Source organism: Peromyscus leucopus, chromosome 4 (genome assembly GCF_004664715.2).
Source record: "Peromyscus leucopus breed LL Stock chromosome 4, UCI_PerLeu_2.1, whole genome shotgun sequence".
Taxonomy (NCBI): Eukaryota; Metazoa; Chordata; class Mammalia; order Rodentia; family Cricetidae; genus Peromyscus; species Peromyscus leucopus.
Window position 1 is genome coordinate 142,993,247 of NC_051066.1, and position 17,216 is coordinate 143,010,462.

The 17,216-nt window shown below is 46.5% G+C and overlaps 1 protein-coding gene across 3 annotated transcripts in view; it reads left to right on the forward strand.

The window, feature by feature from the left end:
- Phactr3 (phosphatase and actin regulator 3) overlaps positions 1 to 17,216 on the forward strand; it is a 232,203-nt gene that overhangs the window by 66,167 nt on the left and 148,820 nt on the right. The window contains exon 1 of one of the 3 annotated variants that reach the window (XM_028857284.2): positions 16,699 to 17,092. The exons of the other annotated variants lie outside the window; for them this stretch is intronic. The gene's annotated coding sequence lies outside the window, so the exon portion shown is untranslated. Of the gene's footprint in view, positions 1 to 16,698; positions 17,093 to 17,216 lie in introns of those variants that run through there. 3 annotated transcript variants of the gene reach the window in all.

Here is a 17,216-nt window from a genome sequence, read left to right on the forward strand (position 1 = left end):
TCGAGAATGAGGGTGTTGTGGGTCAGGATGGAAAACCACTGCCTTGGCAAGCATTTCCAGTTTATATTAGCTTCTCATCAGTCTGTCTGCCATTCTGTTTGTCTGTATACTGATTTACTATGTATCTATCATGCATCCATAATCTATTCTTATCTATTAGTCTATAAATCTATCCATTCATTTAATTGATCATCTAGCTACCTACCTACCTACTATCTATTCATCCAGCCATCTATATAAATAGAAATCTATGGTTTCCTCTGTTTTTTATATGAAAACAACCACCATTTTAGGGAATGCATTCTAAATGGACAAATTTCTTTTGAAAAAATGTCAACACACACCACAGAGAAAACAATGTATTGTCACTACAATGTACTCATCCACACACTATCTATAATATCTGTATCTATATATAAATTCACATGTAGTTGATTACTAACGGCCTTCTTTATAGACACTTTTAGGTTAATAGATGCAGGAAGATATAAGTAGGACAACTTTCTCTGGCCCTGAAGAAATCTCAGATCCAGGGAATCATGATCAATGAACGTTGATGTCACTCTGTGAGATGACAGGACTTTACAATGGGTGGGTCAGACAGGTATAACCACCTATACCTGGTCCCGATTTTCACCCTCCAAATGTAGATCAGCCTGTTGCTAACTCCTAAAAGGCAACTGGAAACACATGTCACTCCACAGAGATCCTTGCCTGAAAACTCGAATGTGAAGTTGATATGTCACCTTCCACCACTGCCTTTTGGGAGACAGGGCAAGAAGAATGTGTTAGCAAGATGGACACCTCCCAGATGACATCCGAAAGTCCCAGGACACCTAGAAGTTTCCAGAGGTGCGAAGTCAATCTACCTCAACTAAGACAATTATCTTACAAAGGTCTAACACCATAGATGGCTCACTATAGAACCATGCAGCATAGGTGTGTGTGTGTGTGTGTGTGTGTACACATGTGTGTGTGAGTGTGTGTGTGTATGTGTGTGTGGGTGGTGTGTGTGTATGTGTGTGTGTGAGTGTGTGTGTGTGTGTGTATGTGTGGTGTGTGTGTGTGTGTGTGTGTTCTTTCACCAAACACCATGGTTGAGAAACCATCTGTATTTGAGTGTGTGTTCTTTATTCTTGTTGGGTAGAATGCTACTGTCAGACTATTTTGTCTGTTCTCTTGTTGGGAGACATTTGTTTCCAGTTTGTAGTCAATGTAAAAAAGTTTGGATTATGAGAATTCTTATGTATGTCTTTTTGTAGATGGATGATTTTATTTTTTGGGTAAACTGCGAAAGTGAACTTGTCAGAAGTAGCATCCTAGAGAACTTGCAGTTCTTTACAGCCTGAGTTCCCTCTGCTCCTTGTCCTTTCTAGAAGTGGCTGCTGAAGGCTGTTTTCATTTTGCCATCCAGATGTGTGTGGAAATGACACCTCGCTTCAACTTTCTAAAAATTATTTTCATATTTAGGTTTATAGGAATGTACTCATATACCATAAAATTGTTGATTTGAAGTATGCATTTGAATGGTTTTTAATGTCTTCGTGGAGCTGTTACCCTAATCCATAGTTCTCCAGAAATTTATCAAGTCGCCGACTTCTGGCCTGCCCTTCCCAGCTTTCTCAGTTCCTGCTGCTTCTAATTTGGTGGTTTCAGCCCCTTGTGCACTCCTGATTGGAGTTCTTTGAGTCCCCCACCTCGGTGAGTTAAATAGCCTCAAGGTTCAGAGAATAAAGAGCGATAGAGATGAGATGCCATGTGATGCCATGTCTGTTACTCTCTGGAACTCATAGCAGCTGTGATCTTACACAAGACTGGACCCTCCAACATTCCATCATAGCGTAGGGAGAAGCCCCTCCCCCCAAGAATTTAGATACTGAATTTTGCAAATTTTATTATTATTATTAGTAGTAGTAGTAATAATAATTTCCTCTTCCTCCTCCTTCTGAGATAGGGTCAGGTTTCTCTGTGTAGCCCTAGCTGTCCTGGAACTTGCTATGTAGACCAGGCTGGCCTCACACTCACAGTTATCCCCCTGCCTCTGCTTCCTGAGTGCTGGAAATAAAAGCATGAACCACAGCCGGGCGGTGGTGGCGCACACCTTTAATTCCAGCACTCAGGAGGCAGAGGCAGGCGGATCTTTGTGAGTTCGAGGCCAGCCTGGTCTACAGAGCGAAATCCAAATCCAGGAAAGGCGCAAAGCTACACAAAGAAACCCTGTCTCAAAAAAGAAAAAAAATAAATAAAAATAAAAGCATGCGCCACAACACCAGCTCTGTCATGGATTTCTTGTTTCATTCCTTTTTGGCCTGAAGCCAGAGTTTAAATATGATTTTAATTTTTTTTAAGTACGTGGTCTTTTATTCTTAAAAAAATTAAAATATAACTATATCATTTTCTCCTTCCTGCCACCCTTTCCACTCTTTCCTCCCACTGCTCCCCAAATACACAACCCTTTTTCCTTTAATTATTACTGTTGCATATATATGGTTTCAGTTTCTCTCAGTTTCTTGAGTGTAGGTCTACACATCTTAGCTTATATGGTGTCCTGACTGCGTTCCGTGGTACATGTGCATTTGGAAAGAATGTGTTGTCTGCTGTTGCTGGGGAAGTGCCCCATGGTGTCCATCCTCTGGGGTGATAATCTGTTGTTCAGTCAGTTCCTTCTGTTTTCTTTGTGAGCTTCTGCCTACTTTTCTATTCATAACCAAAAGTGGGCTGCTGACGTCTCCTGCTCTTATTTTTGAGCTGTTCACTTTTTTTACTTCTATCAATTTGGTAAATTTTTTTAGCTTTAACATTTTTTATTTACTTATTTTACTGTATGTTGGGGGTGAGGGTGATATACCACAACACACATGTGGCGGTAAGAGCACAGCTTGTGAGAGTCACTTCTGACTTTCTATGACATGGCTTTCAGAAATCGGACTCAAGTCCTCAGGCTTGGAGGCAAGTGTCTGGACACTGACCATTTAGTCCCCAGCCTTTGCTTTCTTTACTTAGGGTTCTAATTTTTTTCTTAATTTGTCAGATTTATTTTTATCTTATGTGTATGAATATTTCTGCCCACATGTATGCTGTGTAATGCGTGCATTCTGATACATACAGTAGTCAGAAGGTGTTGGATCCGCTGTGACTGGAGTTACAGAGGGTTCTGAGCTCCCATGTAGGTGCTGGAAATCAAACCTGGGTCCTGTGCAAGAGCAACAAATGCCCTTAATGGCTGAACAATTTCTCCAGCCTGAAGCTGATGTTTGATATGTGTGTGTGTGTGCACATGTGCTTTTGCTATTCCTTGTTGATGTATTAAACCTTCATCATCATAAAAACCCTTCTTGTTTCTCTAATAACTTGTATTAAATTGCCTGTTATTTCCACTCTAGCTTTTGAATGGTTTCTGTTTGCCTAATGTATCTTTTACCATGCATTACTTTCCTCCTGTGGTGCCCTTTAACCTGTCCCTTGTAGACAACATGTAGCTGGATCTGACCCTTCAGTGGTCTCCTGTTTTTCCTGGACTGTCTAACCCACTGACATTTGGTGTCATTATGCTTGTGAGTAGACTGCTGTGCCATTGTCCTTTTGTTTCCACAGCCCATGTTTCTTTGTTTTCTATCTTTCCTTGGCTGTCTTTGCATTGGATTGTTTGTTTGTCTTGTTTTGAGACAGGGTCTCACTATGTAGCCCTGGCTGGCCTGGAACCCACTGTCGACCAGGCTGGTCTCATGTTCATAGAGATTTGCTTGCCTCTGCTTCCCAAGTGCCCGACACAATGATTACCTTTTAATGTGACATTTTATGTTCTTAATGACTGTTAGTTATTTTCTTAGTGTTTGTTCTGGGAATAACCATATATTTCCAAGTTGTCAGAATAATGTGCAGAAGCAATGCTAACTTGAATCTAAGCGGGTATGGACACCTCTTCCATAAAGAATTGTTCCTTTTCCCCTCCATGCGGTTAGAGGGGCCATGCCTGAGATGCCTAAGTGTTACAGTACATCGCCACACTCACTGATTGACACGAATTCATCTCAGGAAGCTGAGAGAATGAGGAGAGAAAGCATGTCTTAGGAGGTTTTTGCTTGTTTGTTTTGTTTGCATCTGCCTTCTTATCTCCTGTTTCCGGTTCTCTTCCTTTGTTCTTCTCGCTTCTTGGCACCTGACCCCACTCATGCCTCTGTGGTGTTTTTGCTAACATTTCATAGTTCTGTAGCACAGATGCAGTAATGCGTGTGGGTGGGGCCATGCATGCTGCTGTTTGTCCAGTCAGTCAATAGATTAGGAGGAACTCTCTCTGGTGCCTTTTCCAGGTACAGAATTTCCTTGACGGAGCTCCTGGAACTTGCTTTTCGGCTAAAACACGCTATCTTATCTAGGTTCCTATTGCTGTGATAAAACTCTATGACCAGAAGCAGTTTGGGGAGGAAGGAGTTTGTTTCATCTTACAACTCTCAGGTCACACTCCATCCTTGAGGAAAGTCAGGGCAAGACCTCCAGGCAGAAGCAGGAGCAGTCATAGAGGAGTGTTGCTTACTGGCTTGTTTTCCATGGCTTGCTCAGCTAACTTTCTTTCTTGTGTGTGTGTGTGTGTGTGTGTGTGTGTGTGTGTGTGTGTGTGTGTGTGTGTTTTGGGTTTTTTTTTTTCCCAAGACAGAGTTTCTCTGTGTAGTTTTGGTGCCTGTCCTGTATCTCACTCTGTAGACCATGCTGGCCTCGAACTCACAGAGATCTGCCTGGCTCTGCCTCCTGAGCACTGAGATTAAAGGTGTGTGCCACTGATGCCCGGCTCGGCTAACTTTCTTATAGTGCTCAGGACTCTCTGCCCAGGGGTGCCGTGGCCTACAGTGAGCTGGACTCTCCCACATCAATCATCAATTAAATGTACCATAGGCTTGCCCACAGGCCCATCTGCTGGGGACATTTTCTCAAATGAGGTTCCCTTTTCCAAAATGACTCTAGCTTGTGGTAGTTGACATAAAACTAGCCAGAACAAATATTCCTAGCTTTTCTTGCTAAGAAAATCTTTTAAGAATATCTTATGTTGTATTTCACTGAAAATGCCTATAATTCACTTTTTAAATAATAATAATAATAATAAAGACTGGGTCTCATTATGTAGCTCAGCCTGGCCTAGAACTTGCTATGTAGACCAGGCTGGCCCCAAACTCACAGAGATCCACCTGCCTCTAACTCCCAAGTGCTGGGATTAAAGGTACGCATCACCATGCCAGGCTTGCAGACCTTTGGGAAGATCTGCTAACTTTAAGGTTCATGGGAGACAGTTTCTCTCCCTTTCAGCTTTTGGAAGTGGCGTTCTGCTGCCCGTGTTTTGGAAGAGAAGCCGCCATTTCTCGTGTTGGGCTGCCTTTCCTTTTGCTGTTTTCAAGATGTCCCTCCTTGTTTTGTCTGTGACTGTTTTGATCTCAGTGAGTCTGGGTGTGAGTCTCCTATTGGGAGTTTGCGCAGCTTCCTGGACATGTGGCTTAAGTTATTTAAAACACTTTTTTTTTTTTTTTTGGAGGGAGAGATTTTCAGATATTGTTTCCTTTTTTTCTCCTCTTTTTAACTCCCGTCTTTCTGGGACTCTCATTACACATATGTGGGTCCACTGCATGGTACACGTCTTGGCTTTCTTCATTCCTTCCCTTTGTACATCTCTCTCTGGTCATCACAACAAAAAAATATTTCGAAACAGTGACTCTTCTGCCAGCCAGGATCTGACCGGCCTTTTTCAGTGGCGTTTTCTCTTCCATTCAGTCCCTTGAACTACGCTGCTCCACACTGGACTTTACTCTGGATTCTTGTGGATGATCCCTGTCTTGTCAAAACTCTCTATTTGATTGGACGTAATGGCTGCTGTGAAGATTTTGCTGAGTGTGATAACTGAGTTAGCCATTTCATAGGTTTTTTTAAGTCTTGTGTTGGTAGCACTTTCCCATCTTTTTATACATTCTGAAAACTAGATGTTTTTGATAATACATTATAGCAGCTGTGGACACTGGTTTCTCTAGCTGAGGGCTTGCCACCACTCACTTGTTTATGTGTTTATGACATGCCATGGCTGTTTTAGGATTCATTCCTCCTCCAAATGCACACAGTTGGAGATGCAGCCACTGCAGTGTGCATAGTCACCTGAGACAACAGTGGTTTATCTGAAGGTGGGTTATCGGTCTCTCTTGACTGCCCCATTCTGGGGGTCTCTCTTGACTGCCCCATTCTGTCTCCCCCTCCCCCCAACCTCTCTGGGAAGCTGTCTGTCTTCACTGACATCATACCAGGCTGCCAGCCTCCACCAACTGCCTGTTGAGTACTGTATTTTTTGACAGTGTCCAGGAGCATACGGTACTCTGTAGTGCAACCTCTGAAGTCTAAGCCCCCTTGCAGGCAGGTTTTGAGGCCAGTCCTTGAGGTTAGCCGGGAGGGCTCTCACAGCAGCCTCTGCCTTTGATTTTCCATTAAGTCAGCTGGCCCGCAGTGGGGCTTGGTGCTGCTGTGGAGCTATTGGCATCCTACACCTGTCCCACGGCTGCTCTTTATTTTCTCTCTCTGTCTGGTCTACCACTAAGGCAATCTCATCAGGTTTTCATTTATGATATTGCATTTTTCATGGTACCATTTCCATTTGGGTATTTTTTTTTTTTTTTTTTTTTTTTTTTTTTTTTTCCAGACAGGGTTTCCCTGTGTAGCTTTGTGCCTTTCCTGGAACTCACTCTGTAGCCCAGGCTGGCCTCAAACTCACAGAGATCTGCCTGCCTCTGCCTCCCGAGTGCTGGGATTAAAGGCATGCGCCACCACTGCCTGGCTCATTTGGGTATTTTTTTTTTATCCTTCTTGTATCATTTTTTTTCTAGGTTTATACATATTGTCAACCTTTCACACACCATTTTTTAAATTGTCATCACTTTAAAGTTCCTGCTTAGTTGTTTGAATAGTAAAGCAGTTGTGTGCGTGTGTGGTTTCTCCTTTTGACTATAATTCAGATTGTCTTGCTTCTCCAGGAATCCTGTTCTGTCCTGGATGCCTAGCATTTTTTTATTATCACATAACAGCGTGTATACCCTTGCTTTCCAGCCATGAGAGCTGGGCGTACTTTCAACGTTGTCCAAGTGGAGCTGGGCCTATGGTGTTTTGTAGTTCTAGTTGATTCTGCTCACTGCCATTTAAAGCACCCCAAGAAAGAGTCACCACACAGGCCCTCTGAGATCACTCTGAGCTTAGCGTAAGAGCCTTCTGAACCTTGCACAGCCTGAAGCAGGTTGCATCCCAGCTAGCTGAGGTAGGGGTCCCAAGGAGACACCCTAGCTCTAGTGTTACATCAAGGGGAGTTCTTCTCTAAGCTCCCCAGGCTTTGAGGGACCACTGCTTTAGCTGCAGAAGAGAGAGTGATTCTAATAGGAGCTTTCCAAGGTCTGTTTTAAGCCCCAGACTTCAGAACCTGAGCTTGGAGTTGCCAGCATTTCTTTATTTTTTTTTTTTTTTTTATTTTTTTTTTTTTTTTTTTTTTTGGTTTTTCGAGACAGGGTTTCTCTGTGCAGTTTTGCGCCTTTCCTGGAGCTCACTTGGTAGACCAGGCTGGCCTCGAACTCACAGAAATCCGCCTGCCTCTGCCTCCCGAGTGCTGGGACTAAAGGCATGCGCCACCACCGCCCGGCAGCCAGCATTTCTTTTAAGCTTCATCCTTGGTCTGCCTAATTTTAGAGGGCATCTGCATCCTACCTGAGGAGGCTCCCATCAAGCTCTAGGGCCTTCCTGTTTTCTTGCTTTTCTCTCTGAAGATTGGCCAGTTGGACATTGGACTGGGACTTCCCCAATACTCTAATTTGTCTGTGGTGATAGTATGTTCCCCAATATATCGTGCACCCTAATAAATTTATCTGGAGTCAGAGAACAGAACAGCCACTAGACAAACATAGAGGCCAGAAAATGGTGGCACTCACACCTTTAATCCTAGCTTTCCAGAGGCAGAAATCCGCCTGGATCTCTGTGATTTCAAGGCCACACTGGAAGCAGCCAGGCGTGGTAACTCACGCCTTTAATCCCAGAGAGTAATGCAGAAAGCAGAAAGGTATATAAGGCGTGAGGACCAGAAACTAGAAGTTTTTGGCCTGGTTAAGCTTTTAGGCTTTTGAGCAGCACAGTTCAGCTGAGATCCATTCAGATGAGGACTCAGAGGCTTCCAGTCTGAGGAAACAGGATCAGCTGAGGAATTGGCGAGGTGAGGTGGCAGTGGCTGGTTCTGTCTCTCTGATCATTCGGCGTTCACCGCAATGCCTGGCTCCTGGTTTGTTTTTATTAATCAGACCTTCTAAGATTCGTGCTGCGTTTGTCCCCTGCCGTCAGCATTTCTCAAAAATGTTAGCGGTCTTCTCCTTCCTCCGACCAAGCCACCACCCTCGTCCTGCAACAGGTGGGGACAGGAACAGTCGGCTGGACAATATTCCACGGATGTCAGTCATACGTTGTGGTGGTTTGAATGAGAAATGTCCCCCAGGAGCTCATGCCTTTGAACACTTGGTCCCCAGTAGGCAGTGCTGTTTGGAGAGGTTGTAGAATCTCCAGGAGCTGTGGCCTTGCTTGGAAATGTGTCACTGGAGGTGGCTTGGAGGGTTTGTGAGCTCGTTTCACATCTTGTTCACTCTTTTTTGCTTCCTGTGTGTAGATGAAAATGTGACCGCCCAGCTTCCTGCTCTGGCCGCCAGCTGCCATGCCTTCCCGGCCCTATAGACTCCTCCCAAAACCCTACACTCAAATAGACTTTAATCCCTAAGTTGTTTTTGCCAGGTGATTTTATCACAAAGATGCGTATGAGCCCCGAGTGTCTACAGTGAGAACAGTGTTCTCCCAGAGAGCCCAGGTTATCAATTAAACAGGTAACACAGGGCAGCTCTGCAACAGCTACTGCCTGGGCCCCCGACACACAGGAAGACATTAAATCAGGAGACCACCGGAGAAGGCTCTGCTGACCCTCATACCTGTCCTGTGCTTTCCCAGATCTGATGAGCAGGTGGAGACGGCAAAGTTGCACGGTTTTGTGACAGAATCCCTCCACACTGGGCTGTACCACCTAAGTCTCCAGACCCAGAGAGAAGGGGAAATGGCAAAGGTTATTTGGCTATATCCTCAGAGACATGTTTGAAAGTTGGCTCTCTAGGGCTTCCATGGGGCTCCCTGAGAGGATGAATGTTATCTCCCACATGCCTGTGGCTTTGGCAACTCTGATGTCAGGTTGGCCATGTAGTGACAGACGTGCCTCTCAGTGGGAGGTCCAGGAAGTTGACTCAGATGGAAATTTGATCTGTATGCATGAATGGCTCCAGCAGGTAGATGGAGGCTTCTCTTTGTCCTCCATGTGACAACTAGTGACTATATAGTTTCCCTTGATTCCCATGGAAAGGACTCACAAGGGTTGCAGAGGAGACAGTGTAGAGATATCAATCTGGTACTTAAGAGATTCTGTGTGCCCACTTTCCCTCTCTCCCTCCCTCCCTCCCTCCCTCCCTCCCTCCCTTCCTTTTTTCACTCATCCAATCACTTTCTCATCCCAGCATCAACTGAGTGCCAGATACCACACAGGGCAGTGGATTGTGATGGTGACTAAAATAATTCACCCCACCCTCAGGGTGCTGCAGTCGGAGGGAAGGACAACCCTTAGCGGACCACTCCATCAGACTGTAATGGAGTACAGAAAGACCGGTTTAGAGGAGGGCTCCCTAATTGTCTTCCATGTATGTGTGAGTGGCCCTCACTCTGAGACTCCCCAGGGAACAGCTTTCTTCAGACAAGGAGGGTGAGAAAGTGGCAGGAGAGAGAGGAGCTGCACACTTATCAGTAGTGTGCCTGCACACTTATCAGTAGTGTGTGCCTCCCTTGCTAAGGGATGGGTCAGGTGGGGTCGGACAGAGGGGTCTGTAGCTGGAGAGACATCGGGATTCGATCCTAGCAAGGAAGGGGTCAGTGTGGTAGCAGTAGGATCGGGTCTTCATTCCCTGAGACATTCCTCTTCTGGAGAAGGGTGGGGGTCAGGGGCCTTAGAGGCTAGAGGGGGATCTCTGCAGTTACCCGGGCAGGAAGAGTAGGAGAGCAGCCACAGCTGGGAATGGGAATCAGCAGAGGGAACATAAGTAAGCCAGAGCAATACAAGAGGCCAAATTCCTGTGATTTGGCAGAGAATGTATGTGTGTATGTGTGTGTATGTATGTATATGTGTGTATGTGTGTGTATGTGTGTATATATGTGTATGTGTTTATGTGAATGTATGTGTGTGTGTATATGTGTGTATGTGCGTGTGTATATGTGTGTATGTATGTTTGTGCATATGTGTGTATGTGTGTATGAGTATGTGTATGTGTGTATATGTGTGTGTATGTGTGTGTATGTGTGTGTATATGTGACTATATATGTGTATGTATGTATATATGTGTGTATATGTGTGTATGTGTATGTGTGTGTATATGTGTGTATGTATGTTTGTGCATGTGTGTATGTGTGTGTATGAGTATGTATATGTGTGTATATGTGTATGTATGTGTGTGTATATGTGACTATATATGTGTATGTGTGTATATGTGTGTATATGTGTATGTGTGTATATATGTGTGTATATGTGTGTATGTGTATGTGTGTATGTGTGTGTACATGTGTGTATGTGTATGTGTGTATGTGTGTGTACATGTGTGTATGTGTGTGTACATGTGTGTATGTGTGTGTGTATGTGTGTGTGTGTGTGTGTATGTGTATGTGTGTATGTGTGTGTATGTGTGTGTGTAGTATATTTATATACTTCACTTTTCTGGGCATCCATGACAAACGACCTCCAACGTAGCTGCTTGATGTGAGAGATGTTTGCTCTCCCATAGTTCTGGAGGTGAAAATTCTGTAGTCAAGATGTGAGCAGGGCCACACACAGTCTGAAGATTCTTGGGGAGGGTCCTTCATCATGTCAGATACCAAAGAAAGATGGCAGCGGCAAACATGTAAAGGCACAGCAGAAGCAAAATACACTCTCGGGTTGTGGTCTCAGGGCCTTGCCTACCTGAGATTCAGCCATCACTGACACCCTGAAGTCAACTGCCATCTGCTGCTCCTCTGACATGGCCACTGGCATTGTAGGCTCTGGGGCCCACCGATTTGGTCTCTCATCCCAGCCTTGCCCTCTCCTAGCTGTGTGGCTTCAAGGTGGACTCTGGGGTTCTCTGAGCTTTCATCTATTTCTCTGTGAATAATGAAAAGTCTTAGCAGTAGGGCTGCAGACAAAACTGTAGAGTGCTTGAATGTGCTTAGGGGACCCTGTTGGTTCTGTGTATTTGGGTTCCAGGTTTTAAAAATTTTTTAAATATTTTAAAGATGTTGTAGCATGAATCTTAAAAGGTCTTATTAATAAAACAAAACTGGAACCAGGTATTAGGGTGAATACTGGAAGATCAGAGAGACAGAATAGGCCACAGCTAACCCCACCTGGCCAACTTCTTAGCCAATCCTGTTTCTTCAAACTGGAAGCCTCTGTGTCCTCGTCTGAATGGATCTCAGCTGAACTGCTGCTAAAAGCTTAACCAGGGCTCTAGTTCCTGGTCCTCACGCCTTGTGTACCTTTCTACTTCCTGTCATCACTTCCTGGAATTAAAGGCATGTGTCATCATGCCTGGCTGTTTCCAGTGTGGCTTTGAACTCACAGAGATCCAGATGGATCTCTGCCTCTGGAATGCTAGGATTAAAGGTGTGTGTGCCACCATTTTCTGGCCTCTATATCTAGTGTCTGTTCTGTTCTCTGACCCCAGATAAGTCTATTAGGGTGACCAATATATTGGGGAACACAATATCACTACAAGATGTATTTTTTATTTTATGCATATGAGTACTTTGTTTGCATATCTATACATCACATGCTTACATTGTGCTCAGGGGGGCAGAAGAGGGCACTGAGTCCCCTGGAGCTGAAGTTATAGATGGTTGTGAGCCACTGTGTGGGTCTTGGGGACCAAACTAGGATCTTCTTAAGAGCGACAATTGCTCTTAACTGCTGAACCATTTCTCCGTGTGTGTGTGTGTGTGTGTGTGTGTGTGTGTGTGTGTGTGTGTGTGTGAGTGTAGTGCCCATGGAGGCCAGAAGAGGGCATCAGATACCCAGGCACTGGAGTTACAGGCAGTTGAAGATTGCCTGTTGTGGGTGCTGGGAACTGAACTTAGGTCCTCTGGAAGATCAACAGGTGTTCTTGACTGCTGAGCCACCACTTGGGCTCCCAGAGGACATTATGTGTAAGGATCAGGTTTTAGATTCTACCAAACACATGGACAGGAGGGTAACAGAGAACACACAATGGTTCTGAAATCCCGACATCCCTCTGGAGCATAAGTGATTGACAAGCATGTATTTTCCTTTGTCCTTTCTTCCTCTCCACTGTCAGGAGAGAAAAGACTCAGTTCACTCTACATTCTTTTCTGTCAAGGATATGCTTTATGTAGTGAACCAGGAAATAATAGCACACGAGAAAGTAGAAAACAGGAAATGAAAGTAATTGCAAGCATTCCCCATAGAAAGGGGGTGGGAAGGGTTGGGCTATTTGGTTCTGAGGGTAAGGGTGCTGGATGCCCAGCCTGAGGACTTGAGTTCATTACTCTGGAACCCACATGGTAGAAGTAAAGAACCAACTCCCACAAGTTGTCCTTGGACATTTACACACATTCTGTGCATGTACACACACATACACAAAAACAAAAAATAAATTTAAATAGAAAATGAATAAATAAAAGGGGTCATTGTGACAAACACCCCCTAAAGAATATGGGATATAGACGATAAAGAGAACTTCCAGGTTGAAAGGATATCAAAAGTATGGCTCTCTAGCTTCTCTCATCAGCTCACCTCCAAGGTTGTGCAGAATGATTCTTCCTCCAAAATAAGCCTGATCATAGTCCTACCACTCAGCCTCCTGGTGACCTGTTCACCAGTCCTCTAGGAGGCTTCTCCAGAGTTCTTCCTTCCTTGGCATGGTTCTAACCACATCCTGACCATCCTAGATCCCCAAGACCGCATTTGGCTAATGTGCCTTTGGATCTCAGCTTGACCGTCTATCTCTGTTCCATTTCCAACTCTCAGTGTTCACCCTGAGCCTGGGGTGTGGGGTCCTCATTGCAGAGATCACACATACACTTTGATATGTTCAGTTCAGTGCTTCCCACCAGGGCTGAGATCAAAGGGCTGGCTGCTTGCCTATGAGTATGGTGGGGTCAGGGCAGCCAAGGCATTCAGAGCCTTCAAGTGAGGTCAATGCTCACCTTCAACACTCACCATGAGCACTGTGCCTCTTCTCCAGCCCTGCCAGATTCGCTCATCACCAGTCAGCTCCTGCTGAGCCTCTGTGTAGGCCCTACAAATGCTCTTTAGTCTCGAGGAGGTTAGAGAGCAGGACTCTTCAGGCTCCTCCCCCCTCTCTGGTGAACAATGTACTTCTCTCCTCACCAGTACAGTGTGCTTACTTTGCACCTGGCTTGCTGGTTTTGTCTTATTTTGTAATCAAGCGAAAGCATCTATTTCAAGTAGTCTAAATTGAAGTTTCATTTCCCAAATTGCAGGCATAGCACAAGCAGTCTCCCAGGGAAACACCCACTTTAGAAAATTTACTTAGCTGTGCCCCTGGTGTGGGGGCATTTTCAGAGCTTCGAAACATTTGCTGTGATTACTAACATTGCAGGGACTCCTTCATGTCTGTAGCATTCATGGTATTTGTAATAGATTATATTTTTCTTAGGATATATTCTGAGACATAAATTTGAGCAGATGAATGTTCTGGGTTTCTTAAAAAATAAAGAATTGCTGCCCCCAAAGGCCTGGGATGCCCCCCCTTCACCAAGGTGCTTGATTTCAGTGTACCCCATAATGCCTGGGGAAGGATGGAAAGCCAGCTGGGCTGAGTAAAGACAATGACAATATTTGTGCCTAACTCCAGTCAAGTGCAATGAGCTTGTTCTGGAGCACAATGCTGGGACCATCACCTATGCGCTTGGGCATAGAAACAAGAAGAAACAGATGGTGGAGCCAGGACACTGTGGGAAAGGCCGTGTGCTCATTGGAAATGCTGCCCGTGGATTCCAGGTTGAACTGGGTAGAAGTACTCTGTGGGAGAGCTGACGGAGGAACTGGGGAAAGGGAAGTGACTGTGGCTTCCATATCTGAGTAGAGGACAAGATCGGGGGTCAGGTTGAAGGAGAAGCGCAGGTATGTTGTGTTCTCATGGGGAGGTAGCCTGGTTGTGGTGACCGGATTAGGCTGGCTTTGAGTGTGGAGGGCCTGTGTTACCAAGGGGAGGATCTGATCTCCCCAGGGGCTTTAAGAATTGTAAAAAGGCAGCTGAGGCAGCCATAGGCATCAGTGGTCACAGGGACACTAAGTTTGTAGTTAATGTGGGCCGGCACTGAGGTCTTCCTGGATATAGCATACTTAATCAGCAGGAATATAGGAGCTCTCAGGGCCCAGAACCCCAAGGACAGTTTGAGTGATCTCAATATGAGTGTGCTTGAAGATTCAAAAAGGACCTGGACTCAGGAAGTGGACCCAGAGGAAGAGGGAGCACAGGCCTGGTGTCTGCTGGATAGCCCTGGTGGGGAGTGGGGTAGACAAAGCTGGTTCCTTCTTACCTGGGCTTTGGATGGCTCAGTAGACTACAACGTTACCCATGGCTTTCTCCCCAACCTCACAGAAACACCCAGAGTCTGACACAAGTGTACCCGTGTGAAAATGCCCTTAGGCATCAAGTAGCAGGTCATCAGCTTGGAGCCTGGGTCGTGGGTCTTTGGGCATCTTGTCTTAGCCTACACCCACATATACCTAAGTCTGCCCATTGCCAGCCAAACCCCTGGGACCCCAGTCTGTTGCACAGGGACGCAGGGTTAGATATAATGTCTCAGAGGACCAGTGAGGACCAGTGCAGAATGGGTCGGTAGTGGGTCCAGGGCTGAGGAAAGCCTGTTTGTGACAGCTACACTGGAGATGCAGAGACAGTGAGAGATAAAGACAGACAGATCAGGAAATATATAGACCAAGAGACAGAAGCAGAGATGGGCAAGAAAGTAGCTGGTTCTCCCCTGCACACCAAGCAGGTCAGGGGTCAGTCAGAGTGATAGAGAGGAGGCACATGTAGAAGCCTGGCTGTAGTCCAGGAGCCTGGCAATCTGGAGGCCCCTCTCTATCACCCACTTCCCACTTGAGCCAGTCTGTGTGGACTGTGGCTCCTCACCTTGTGTCTTCTGACATAATGGCTTGTTACTGTTGCCCAGAAGCACAATATTACCCTCAAATGACTTTTCAGTGGCTTCCTGTGACCAGCCTCTATCTCACCCCAGCTGGGGGGGCTTTGTGTAGTCTGTTTCCTCACAGATATAGAAGAATCTATATCAACACAGATCAACCCAGAGTGAGGCCAGCTCAGCAGCACTAGAAGACCCCCTGGACTCCACAGCTGCCCCCATCATGGCCCTGGATCTAGTCGTGACTCTTTCAAAACCTTTGCCTTCTGGATCCTTGGGCCAGCTGAGTGCGCTAGGCTGGCTTCTTCTGAGGCAGGATGAGGCTCAAAGGTGTCATTAACAGGGCAAGGACTCTCTAAAGGACAGAAGCAAGCTCTCAGGATCATCAGTAAATGTATTACTGAATTAGATTACCCAGAATCCTTAATGGGAAGTGGCTCTTGGCAAACATACAATGGATGTCCAATTGCCCCAGGAATTTTCTGTGGAGGCCTGGCTCTGTGTTTGGGCTCACTTTTGGTGTTCCTCCATCTCTGTTGTCCCCTCCTCCTTCCCCTTCTTCTCTGCCTCCCCCAGTTTATGTCCCCAAGCCTTTACTTTCTGCTGAACTCTTTGTTTACCTCCGTTCAGCCCCAGGGAGGGGCACCTGTTACCCAGGTGACACCACTGGGAAGTGAGGAGCAGGATGCCCTGTTGTGATGGAGAGGCAGGGCCATCTCTCCCTCCTGCACTCAGGGAAGGATCTGGGCCACACTGACATCACAGACCCAGTGGCAGAGTTTGGCTTGTTTGCTTCTGGCCCCGGCCGGCTATTTGTGGTAAAGAAAGGGTGTGGGCACCATTCCCATCCAGAGCAACGTTTCTTCCAAGTAGGGATTCTCATCCCAGGGCTATTCTGCCTTCAGGGGACAGGGGCAGTGTGCCAAGCACTTCGGCACTATAACTGAAGTAGAACAGGGGGCTCCTGAGAGCATCCAGTGGGTGGAGGTTAGGCACACTGTTCAAGTCCCATGGTGTAAAGCCCTGCCTCACAGAAGCCTTTTCCATGCATGCCACCAAGGCTGGGGAGGGACATTCTTACCCTCGCCCCCCTGAGACTGACCTTCTGGTCCTGTGCCTGAGCCAGCAACCCTGGGACTTGGAGTGGATGTGGGGTGTCAGATGAGCCTCGGAAGCTGGCCTGCCGCTCACTCTGTGGCATGACTGGGCATCAGTGTCTTTGTCCATGGGTTGGGTATCAGAACCCCCTCAGGGACCATGGACCCACAGGCTGAGCTCCAGACGTGGTGAAGGGCATCAGGACTGCAGGCAGGGGTGTGGGAAAGTCCCAGAACCTCCAAGAAACTCTGTCACCGTCATCCTCGGAACTCTCCCAAGTCTGAGAGCAGCTGCTAGAAGAGTGGGTTTGTAGATGAGGTTTGGGGCTCCCGTTCTGGAGATTTCTGCCTTGCTCTCATCAGCTGCCAGCCCAGGCTGTATTCCTGGAGGTATGGAGCAGAGTGGAGGCTGGGAGGGGCCAGGCCTTGGTCCCCTGAGCTGCTCTTCTGGCCCTGGGCTGCCCTCCTCACCCCAGCCCTGCACCGCTCACGCATGTCTATATTTAAGAATGTTTACAGATAATAATGGGCTTCAGCCCCCAAAGGCAGACGGAAGCTTCCTGGCAATTGCAGTGTTGCGCGAGGTGCTGGGCTAGAGGATTTTCTCTGAGTCTGAATGAGCGAGTGGAGCCTGGGGCTCCTTGCCAGCCTCTGCCTCCCAGGGCACTCAGAACATCCAGGAGCCGCAGGGAAGCTGAGTTGCTGGGGGAAATGGAGACTTCCATCCAGAGCCACCCCTTGACCTTGGCCATGAGGCAAGTTGAATCCCCCCAGCGTGGGCATCTATTTAGGGGAGACCTTTGACAGGCAAAGGCTGAGCAAATCCTCACTGCTGCCTTGCCGGGGAATGACTTTTTCTCTGGAATCAAAGGACTATGT